This window comes from Geospiza fortis, unplaced genomic scaffold (assembly GCF_000277835.1).
Source record: "Geospiza fortis unplaced genomic scaffold, GeoFor_1.0 scaffold195, whole genome shotgun sequence".
NCBI classification, from domain to species: Eukaryota; Metazoa; Chordata; class Aves; order Passeriformes; family Thraupidae; genus Geospiza; species Geospiza fortis.
The window spans coordinates 5,493,201-5,503,113 of record NW_005054324.1 but is presented as its reverse complement, the minus strand read 5'-3'; the positions used below and the strand labels follow the sequence as shown (position 1 = coordinate 5,503,113).

The 9,913-nt window shown below is 39.0% G+C and overlaps 1 long non-coding RNA gene across 1 annotated transcript in view; it reads left to right on the top strand.

Annotated features, from left to right (window-relative positions):
- LOC115947859 overlaps window positions 1–9,913 on the top strand; it is a 19,611-nt gene that overhangs the window by 535 nt on the left and 9,163 nt on the right. The gene's annotated exons all lie outside the window — the stretch shown is intronic.

The window sequence follows — 9,913 nt, the reverse complement described above, 5'->3', positions numbered from 1 at the left end:
TATCCAAGCACTACGTCCGTACCTCCTGAAAATGGTGTCACAAAGCCAAATGGACAAAAATGGATGCTTGGCTCCTTAATTTACTTATGTTAAAATATATTTTATTGTAATCATTTGTAGTGAGAGATTTACCCTGGAAGAGCCCCAAAAGCTTCATGTGAAACATGCACAGCTATTTCTGTTAGTGCTTTATTTCAGGCAAGGGTTTTTTTCATTGCTCTAGCCATGCAGCAATCTGTAAAGGGAACCTACTCTGATACAGTTTGAAAAGTGCATTTTGTACTTGGCTCTCCCTTTGATCGAATTAATCTGGTCTTTTTTGTAGTTCTAAATGAGGCCTATGGGCTGACAATGTAGCTGTTTAAAGGGGATTTTAGGGGATAATAGCCAATGCAAATAGTGCCATGAGAATGGCAACTTGCTTTTGCACTTTCAACCACATAATAACAGCAAAGAAAGCTTTTAAAATGAATTGAAATTTTGTGGCTTGCCATCTGGGATTATTTGGGGAAACAGTTCTGAATACTATGGTTGTGTAAAAGAATGGTACTATGGGACACTCTTAAGCTGACATGTTTCAGATGGCACCCTTATGCTAACTGCTGCAAAGTTGGCTAGCATTTTTTTTTATTATTTTCTTTCTTCTGGATTATCTGCAAAAAATTCTCTTTGCTGGTATTTGGGGCTGAAAAACTTTTCTATTGTTAAAGAATTCAATTCAAACCCCTTGCAGCTGCTGATCCCTTTATTGTTCCAAACGTTATGTATACGCGTCTCAGATGAATGTAGCCAAGCCTTTTAGTGCCTTAATAGGTGTCTGTATAAAGGTCATTTATTCTGCAGTACTTGTTTTAACAAAAGTTTATACACAAACAGCAACTACAGCTAAAACATTCACATTAATCAATGCTCTTTGCAGTGTAAGATGCAGAGAGAAAAAGCCTACGTGGAGAAAGTATGTCCAAACATAAGAACTCTTTCCATGTTTAACTCTGAAGTAGCATATATTTTAGACTCCATCATCAAAAACCAAAGGGAAAATTGTTTCAAAGCTATTCTAAGCAGATTTTTCAGGACAAGTGTAGTTTTGATGAGGTCACTGAAAGTTATAACACACAGGAATCAGTGGATATGTGGTAAATATATATATATATATATATATGAATTTTCCTTTGCAATTAGTTTGGAACTGAGCTTGAGGCTAGCCAGCACCTTGACATTTCAGTTGGCATAGTTGCCTTCTTTTCTCTTCCTATTCCTTTTGTCTTAGCTCCAACTGGCTGCCCTTATAAATGGCCCTTGAGGAATTAGGGTGGATATCAGATGTTTCAGATGAGAAGAACTGAGTACACTTCTCTGGCACACAAGATTTTTCTTTTTATACAAATATTAAAATACCATCTGTAAGTTTTAGGAATGTAGGTCATGTCCATGGAGAGTTTCAATTTGAGGTTATGACAGATGTTGGATGGTAAATTAAATATTTGGCTCCAAGTCTGTAAATCAACTTGGTTCCATTTACTTCCCTGGAGTTAGTTCTGCTGACACACATGTAATGAGATCAGATTTTGACTATCTAACTACTCAGTTGAACTCAGCAGAATATAAATCCATCAGTGATAGGAGGGATGAGGCTTGTCAGGAAAATAATGTGCAAGCTATGGTGGGGACACATAAAGAGTAGGACCAGGGAAGCCCAACTGCTTGATCTCTGATAGAAGAAAATAGAGAAAAGAAAAAGTAGAGAAAGCTGTATTTCCTTGTTTACTGTTTAGTATTTTTTCATCATTCTTAGGAATAATAGATTATGCTCTGGTCTCTAAATATGTGATTTTTTAAATGTATAACAATGAACTTATTAGTGTTGCTGCTAGGGGCATTAGTGTAGACCACTCCACAAATCTGTGTCAAGATTTATACATGGATAGCAGTTACTCTGTAATTAAAACCTAAAAATCAATTGTTAAAGCAGAGGTTTGTGAAAAATTTATACGAATTCCACTGTGTTGATCATTTGATCTACTGCTGTGGGCTCTGCCAGATAGGTGAGGGCTGTTCTGCCAAGGATTGCAGTCAGACTGCCCTATGTCTCCAGTCTCAGATTCCAAGCCAGCACAGCTCTGTTGCTCTAAAATGCTACCTCTGCCACAGAGGCAGGCTGCCTGCAGCTGCCTACACTTCCACTTTGCAGACATATGAAACTAGGTGGAAAGTTCAGTGCTGGAAAGTTGCTGTACTGTGTGCCTCAGAGCCAACACTATTAATCTCATGGATAACTACATCCTGCTCTAGCTGAAGCTTCCAGGTGGTCTTCAAACCAGCCACACGTAGAATGTATTGTAATAATCTCATTTGGCAGCAGCACAGGCACAGCTACTGTGGCTAGGTCCTCATCCAAGCAAAATGACTGCAATTTTGCCAGACAAGACAAGGTGCCAATGCATTGACCAGTGTGATGACTGGTCAAAATCCCATATCAGAAAATGCAAATCCTTCTTGCTTTGGCAGGTAAATCCTATTGCTATAAATATTCTAAATATTTCATAATAGCAGCACAGTGATTCTGAGGGAGAAATACAGAGTAGCCATGGCATGGCACTGCAGAATCCACTACAAGAACAGCAGGGGGGATAGGGAATGCCATTATAAGAAGTAGAGGGAAAAATTTCCTCCTCACAGTAAATATAGCCTTAATTAGACTAATAAAGCACAAGGAACTAATCAACAAGCCCCAGCATAATGTGCTGTCAGTCACAGAAGCATGTTTCCTACATGAGGAACAGTTTTCTGTGAAGTTCATTCTGCCCTGAAAGGTGAGGAGCAGTAGGCAGTGTCCATCGCAGAGGCAGGAGACCACTCATCAGCTGCTTGGCTGATCAGTGCTCTGATCTGGCCAGCAAAGCTGCTGCTGCTGGGTGCAGGAACTCTGGGGAGGCAGCACCTGGCAGCAGCTTCTTAAGGACATTCTGCATGAGCTTGTTTTGTCTGAGAACAGGAGGAAATCCAACACTATGCTTTAGGTTGACATGACCATGCCATTTTTTAAGTCAGGCAATGGCTCCATCAACACTGTTAACTATATTCATTGTTCTGGATAGCTTAATATAAGAACATTCACAAAATAATTTGATTTTTTAAAAAAAGGTGAAATATTGGTAGGATACTATTATGACCATATCAGGTCTAGTGTAATAAAATGAGGAATCAGTCAAATATCTAAATAACTTTTGCAATGCATCTGCAGCCAAGCCTTTAGCTGGTTAATATCCTTTTACCTTGCACTTCAAATTGCAGACCTGATCTCATCAATCTCAGATAATGACTCTTCAGTGCCTTTTTTATTTCCTGCTTTTTAAGAAATTCCATTGCTTCAATTTCTACCATATTCATGACTGCAAAGTATGTGCAAAATAGGTGTTTGCATCAAATTAGTGTGTAATATAGCATGATACAGCAGGAGTAAGGGCAAAATTCTTCTCTGTTATCTATGAGCAACACCTACAGCCCTTCAGCTTGCTTCATCACTAAATCAGCTGTAAGAGGTTTTGTAGCAACAACAAACCAATATTGACATTTAATATTATATTCTGAAATAATGATTCTGACTTAAAAGCTGGAGTGACCACTAAGAAAATAAATGTCATGCATCATGAAGAAAGCTGGTCATTTGATCAAAAGTTTAAAATAAGTAAGGTTAATAACATCACCAAGTGCTCAGAAACGTGAGTCTACTCAGGCTGGCAGGCAACTTTTTAATTTGCTGGTCGATCTACAACAAGAAACTTACATTCTTGTGCATCAACTCACACAATATTCTTAATCTTTGAGAGCACTCTATTCTTCCTGATACAGCAAAGCTAGTAATTATAATATAAAAATAGCTAAATACCCAGGATATATATAATTTTTTTGTCACTCACATCTCAATTATTTTAGGTCCGTATGAACTGTGCATTTTGCTTTTCATACAGTACGTGCATAATTCCTTTACTAAAACCTCATAACCACAAACTCAAAACCTTGTGGCAGTACATGTCATGAAAGCTTTTACACAAATGACTTACACCAACTTGTTTGTAGTGTATTGCAGGGGTTGGCAGGCTGTGCAAGAACTGCAGAAGTGCTGGGACTTAATATTTTCACTGGTTTAATCTCCAGATTCTCTGATTAGATTTGTAGATAAATTATGATTGTAGCTGTTTCACAAACATGAAGGAATACATGGTTTCTGCACTGATGAGTGTAAAGCTCTGCTAATGTTGTCAGTGTGTGTGAGGGTGTTTTTTCAGCACGTGGTCCACCAGTACTTTTCATGGGAGATGTTGCCAGTTGGGTGGAGTTTTTTCAGTCTTTCCCCAGTTTCATTTGAAATGTTTACTGTCCTGTGAATAAAGTTTTTTGTTTTAATGGGCAATGTGAGAGTAATAGGTTCAAAGTTACTGACTCCTGTGATTTGGTGCAGGAGTGCCATGTTCCCTTGTGACTCAGAGCATCATGCTGGATCCATATTAACCAGAATATACTTCCAGTAAATAAATCAAAAATAAATGTGGTTATGCCATTTCTCCTTCACCCTTCTGTCTCACAAAACTGGGTATTTTCTTTGTCTGGTACCATTCACAGATACTATACTCCAGAGCTCTGAAACAGACTGAACCACAACAAAGAAAATCTTGCATGAACTCTTAATCACCTTGAATTGAGGTGAATCTTAGCCATTTTGTACTTCCTACCTTAGATACAAATGAGTGACACAGACAATAAGCTCAGAATAAACCATGACATAGCTGGGAGGGGAAGAGCCCTGTGAGATAATCAGGCTTAGATCTTACACTGAACACAGTTCAATTTGGCTAATCATGGTCTGCCAATCTAACTTGCTTTCTGCAGATGTGAATATCTAGGCTGATCCTATCCCTTTTTTTCTTTCCTGTAAATACTGACATCAGAGTAGTGCATAGAGCACATCTAGGAGTTAGTAATGTGTTGAGAAGACATAATAATGTTCTTTGATCAAGACACCATTCCTCTGAGCAATGAAGGGCACACAGCTCTCAGGAAGAGTGCTGAAGCCCATACATGACACAAACTGGGAACTGGAATGTTTCTTGAACTCTCATTTACATTGGAAGAGGAAAGGTTTTTTAATGTGCTGAAGGCTGAATTTATTTAACTGTTGAAAAGGAGCCTACCAACCACCAGACAAGTAAAGACGAGACTATTGTGACCTTGAATGACTACAGGATTTGCTGCCAGTTCAATTTAGCGTTCAATTTGTTGCTGATGTTGCTTCTTTCCAAAAATGCTGGAGCCATACAGTAGAAAACACAGGGCACGTACTGAAACATTGCTTCTTAGGACAGCAAGAGTTTGTTTAGATGGCTGTTACTAATGTGTCACTTTGCTTTGCTAAATAAACTCTGGAACAGGGTCATGAAAGTTGGCTTTGTCATTAGGTACTGAACGTGGAAAGCCTCAGTTCTCAAATCACACATCTTTGTTCTGGAGTGTAATTATAGTAACTGATTACAGCAGTAAGTCTTTATTATCTGTGAGGGCAAACAGTAGAGCAGTAAAGAAGCTTGTTGTTATGCTAAAAAGAAAGCAGATCCTGTTGCCTCTTTGTTTGTTTGTTTTTCTGTAAAGCTTACCTCCTCTTCCAGCAATTCCTCATCAAAAAGCTCAGCCCACTGCCAGGGTAGGAGGAATGCTGCAGTGCAACTTCACTCATCTCACTGTTTTGTAGGAAGAGAGCAATGGAAAAGATACCACATTGCTAGCTTGTTCTTAGACAGCTTTCATTTAAGCTGCTGTTGTCCTGAAGACTGGTATTTCATTTCCAGGTTCCATCTTACCCTTAGAGCTGTCCAGATGGAAAAGCTTTTGTGTTTCAGTTACACTACAGCTTTCAGTGCTTTGCAGGATGCATTGCTTGCTCCGGTTGACGTGCAGATCTCAGGAGGCAGCCTCTAGACATGCAATATGTGCTGGTGTGTATTTATTTGTTGGAACTGTTGTTAGACATCAGCTGCACATGGATGCCAGCAGATATACTTCCAGAAAGACTGGACATCAAATCTTCACTTTCTGCCTCGCATTCGGTTTGTCATATCCAGGTGACTTACACGTGGAGATGTAGGTGTAATAATTTAGATTGAACTCTTGGATCTTCTGAAAATGTAGGATTGTAAAGACGCTGTCACAGTTTGGCACACTTGTTACCAACAGGTGTCAGTGTTGTAGTGTGTTTTTATTGCCCAGGGTCTGCTCCTGCTGTGCTTTGCCAGAGAAGCTTTGCTTCATGTGCTTCAGTAACACACCACACACACTGACGCACATATGGCTTTGGCACATCCTGTCCTCAAGAGCTGCTACAAAAAGAAGCACTTTTTCCTGGTCATGCATGGTAATGAAGGCTATTTGGAGAATGTTTCATACTGAAGATTGCTAAATTAAACAAAGCTCATCTAGTGATACAGTAATAGAGAATGACAGTGTTTGGGAAGTGAAAGGAAGGATATGAAGCACCGTAAGTCTAGCTGATGGCAAAGAAACTTGCAGTACTGGCAGCTTAAATAAGTCCTAAATTTGTCTATAGTCTCTTGATTTGATTCATCAAAGGAAAATGTTCAAGTATGTTGCTTCAAGATGTTTATGGAAAAAAACATTTCTTTATTTTCTGTACAGCAACAAGTAAATATAGATATTTTTCTTTTATTCATAGTGACAACAAGACTCTAGTCATAGAGACTTTTAAGTGAAATTAAGGCTACATGTGACAGGACTAAGATTTGCTGGATCGTTTTCAAACGTCAAAGCCGAAATATTTTAACAGTGCTGTCTAAACTAAAGATCTGCATTCACAGTTAAGCCCATAAATAACACATTTATAAAGAGTCTTCATCTCTTCCTCACAAATATTTGCCTTACAGAGTCTCCATACAACTCATAGAGGCTATGATTTGTACCAGAAACCTGGTGTGGTGCCTACATTTCTAATAGACAAGAGCAGGTAACTTCCCATGTTAGCTAAGCAGAACAGCTCAGCATCTATTTCTGTCCAGAGGCCTTCAGAATTCACACACTGGGTGTCTGTATGCCACCCTGCCTGGCAGGGATGTTCTGAGCATATCTAGCCCACAGTGGCATCACTGAAAGAAAAAGATAAGGACACCTCCATTTCACATATTTCATATATGCAAGAGCAAAGAGATTTCTGTTTTATCTTTTTTTCATTTTCAGGGACAAAAGAATTTTCTCCTTACTTCAGCATCATATTGAGACACCTTCCCTCATTCTTAATCCCATCTGCTATGTCCTATCAAGCATTTAACAATCTTCTGTCTGGATGAGTCAGGGTACTATTCATTTTTAAAGTTTTATTACTTGCTGAGGGTACTGTTCTGAAAAAAAACCATGGGGACAGGTTTCTTTAAGATATTAAAGACTGACTTTGGAAAATCCTAGGTGGTGGTAAAAAATGAGAAGTTTCACTGGGTGTTGTGCTTAAAGGCAATATTTTTTTTGGTGCTATAATTTTGTGGACCTGGGAAGCATGAAAGCTATATCTAAGAAAGTGCCTGACTCAGAAAAAGAAAAAAGGTTTATGTGTAATAGATTATAATCTGAGAAATTAATAAATCTTCCTTATTTATGCAGTTGTGTGATGCAGGACTGTCAGTCTCAGTTGTTCAAATACTAGAAGCTGAGCTCCCAAAGCCTTGTCTTAAAATCGTGATTTAAAAGATAATGGGTTTGTTGTGGTTTTAAGCCCAGCTGGAGATGAAACACTATGCAGCTGCTCACTCACTCCCCCTTTTTCTCCCACCCCGCTGGAATGGGGAGGACAATCAAAGTAAGACTTGTATGCTGTGATAAGAACAATTTGATAATTGAAAATAAAGTAAAAAACAACAATAAATGTAAATAAAAATGATAATAAAAAGGAAAAAAATCCAAGTGATGCACAGTGCAATTGCTCAAGACCCACTGACTGATCCCAGACCCCCTTCCTGGACCCAGATTGGTTGCCCTTGAGGGTATCAGAGTAATTCCCCCAGTTTATATCCTGGGCATGATGGTCTAGGCTGTTGAATACTGCTTTGGTCAGTTTGGGTCACCTGTCCTGCAGTCCCAGCTATGCCTCCTCCCAGGCTGGTTTTTTTATTTGCATATGTCCTCACTGGCAGAGCATGAGACTTGGGGAAGAGAAAAAGTGCTTGACTTAAATAAACATGAATTAGCAAAACCCCAAAACATCAGGGTGCTATCAGCACCATTCCCACTATAAATCCAAAATATAGCACTGTAACAGCTCGTGAGAAGAAATTAACTCTACCCTAGCTGAAGCCAGGACAGGGTTATATTTGCTAAGTTGTTAAAGCTTTTCTTTGTTCCTTTGAAAAACATGATTAAAACAGCGCAGTGCAAAGCAGAAAAGAGACCTTATTTCCCTCCAGAAGTGGATAAAGGTACAAAAGTAAGATGGTGAACATCTTTTTCAGAAAAACTGTTGAATTTGGGAACTAAGTAATCACTACTGCCCAAGAGTTGCCTGCTGCAATGTGCTGACTAGGTGCTGTATACAATAGTTATAAAGAAGTAAAAAGCACTTGATACTTAAATGTAACAAAACATGTAAATGCTATGTGTGCACAGTGCTCTATTGCATTGGCTCTTTGGAAAGGTAAGGTAGACAGCCTGTTTCATGTTTTTGTAAAGGAAATGAATAAATAGCTTTGATTCAGTGCTACAGAACAGGTGAAAAACTGAACTTGAGAACAGAAGTTGACAGTAAAAGATTTTATTGCATTGTGTAGTGTAGATGTTTGTGAAGAAAGAGGTGAAATAAGCAGGTTTATATTGCTACTGCTGATGCAGAGCATATTTGCATTGCATGCTTTGAAGAAACTATTCAACAGAAGTTAACTCATGAGAGTCTAACACTGTTGCTAAGTTTAGCAAGAAACCAGTCAAAGAAATGTTGGCTTTGTGACACACCTGCAAGTGTCTTACTGAGCTTATATAATGGCAGCTGTTGCTGTTTTATGTTGTTGATAGAAACAAAGCCAGGGTTGAACTGAAGCCCAGTATCAGAGTTGCTCTGACTTAGATGAAAATCATAAAGCTTATGCTGTGGGTTGACCCTAGGCAGCAGCTGAGAACTCACTCACTTCTTCACTCCCCTGTCCCCCTAGAATGAGGAACAATTAGACAGTGAAAATATTAATATATTGAGATCAAAACAATATAATACTTGAAGCAAAAGCTGAATATGTAAGGAAAGGGAAAAAAAGGCATTTATACATTACTTTTCTGTGCTTGGAAAGCAGAATCTTGGCATGTGTAATGTCACAAATACAAACGTCACCCCTTAGTCTTTCAGTCCTTGAGATTTTGTTGCTGAAAACAATTTCATGTGGTATGGCATATCCCTTTGGCCAGCTCAGGTTGGCTGTCCTGGCTTAGTCCCTGCTCAGTTTCTCACCTATCAGTAGCCTACTCACTGTGCAGTTCAGCTGAAAATGGGACACTGTTGTGTCATCAACACTGGTTTAGTAAGAGATCCAAAATGCACCAGCATATAGGCTGCTGAGAAGACAGATAACTCCATCACTGCCAGACCAAATATAGATCATCAAGACAGAAAATATGGGGCATGAAGGATTAATTAGAAATTTGTGCCTTGATTTGCCTCTGCCCGCTCCTCCCTCCCCTTACTGTCTGCTGCTCCAGTGGCCTGGAGAAAAAAAGGCATGGTGCTCATCAATACCTGTCACACTTCTCTGACAGAAAGTGACAGAGGGTTGTATACTGGTTTGTTGTGGCAAGACATCCTGTTTGCAGTCATCTAAATTCTTTCTGCAATATCATATGTCACAGCTCTTCTGAAGAAGAATAGTAATTCCATAGG